This window comes from Notothenia coriiceps, unplaced genomic scaffold (genome assembly GCF_000735185.1).
Source record: "Notothenia coriiceps isolate Sejong01 unplaced genomic scaffold, NC01 NC01_scaffold00004385, whole genome shotgun sequence".
Classification (NCBI taxonomy): domain Eukaryota; kingdom Metazoa; phylum Chordata; class Actinopteri; order Perciformes; family Nototheniidae; genus Notothenia; species Notothenia coriiceps.
In genome coordinates, this window is record NW_011337086.1 from 13,492 (window position 1) to 15,157 (window position 1,666).

The following is a 1,666-nucleotide window of genomic DNA, read 5'->3' on the forward strand; positions in this document are numbered from 1 at the left end:
AGTTCGTTCACCTCGAACGCGTGTATTTTCGACAGAATGATTTGTCAGGAACGAGAACCGTTTTGTTGTTATGATGTCAGTCGCTAGAGTCTGTATATCGACGGAACGGTTGAGAGACACAATAGTCTCTCCGTCTAATTATGCCTCAAATTTTGTTTGATATTTATTTGAATGGTTACTGCTGGAGGCATTCTTGTCATTCACTACCGTTTGGACGAGAACCCATATGTCACTACTTCATTCACGAAGTGTTTAATCACTGTTTAAGTCACCGCGCACTATCCGGCCGTAGATTGAACAAGTCCGTTACCGTCACGTAAGGTATATAGTTTTACGTGGTATTCACGTCGTTGTCCATTTTTCCAGGCACTGTCAGAAAAGGACGAAAGTTTTCTCTTTTTGTCCTGAACAAGCTTTTTTCTTTGGGATCAGATTGCGGATGTCGAAACATTCGTCCAATTTAAATGGACTTCAAATTTTTCACTCTTGTAGTAGTTCCGGGTCTATGGTTAAACATTGCGGTTGGTGAATTTTTTGTGAATGGTTCATAATAAGGAACGCGTAATCGTTGTGCTTTCCGTAAAGAGACCACGGAAAATTCGAAACTTTCTCGTAATGGACCAAATAGGTGTAAATTTTCTTCGGGAATGTCAAAGCTCTCGACTCAGAACTTATTACAATTCTTTTGTCCGGACGTAATTGTTGTGGAAGGAATTACCCCTGGTGTGTTATGTAATGCCATTGAGCGGCGTTTTTTACATTCCAAAGAGGTAGCTGTAAAAGGTGGATTTGGAACATATCTTTCTCTTATTTTTCACTGAATTTTGTCTTGAACGCCTTGGTGGTTAAACATTACAAATTGGGAAGTCTCACTCGGGTAGTTCCTTGTGACCTGGAAAGTCCTCTCCTCAAATTTTGGTGGGTGGTGACCGTTATCCGACTATACGGATGAACTGATCGGGGGACGAAGTTCTACGCTAACAGCTGCCTTAGTTTGCGAAACCTTTCCAGTTATTTATTCGACGTTGTTGAGACGAATATAGATTTTATGAGCATTACAGTAAGGAGGTAAAATAACAGCGCAGCTACCACGATAAAAGAAAGCTTTGGACTGACTACAAATCTGTCCACAGAACAATGTATTTTGAGAAATGGACGAGTGGAGTGATCCGCAAAGTTCTTGGAATTCGGTCTTTCCTGTAAATCTCTAACCGGGATATCAATAAATTTTTATCTAGGAGGGAGGAAAAATCATTCCTTCCTGTATTCACTCAAGGTATAAAAACCTTACCACAACACGACTCCCTCTTCCAATTTTTCTTCAATACTCTCCACCTCGTTATGTTAGACCGTCGATAGAAATTTTTTTCCAGATGAAAACAGGCCTCGGTCGGCAAAAGGAATCCTATATTGAACTATTCCGAGTACTGTGTAGTTATCATTTAACTTGTTGCGACCAAAACCTAATTTTTTCAACTCTATTGACGGCTGTACCGAGTGTTGTGTAACTTGTGAGGGATTACCGACAGTCAGTCCACTATCACAATAGAGACCTCCGAATACGACGACAACCCACTAACCTCCCACCACCTCCCCGGCCTACTTACCACCCCCACCCCTCAAGTCAATTCCTTCTTCCCCCCCCCCATTCAGACCCAACGGACCT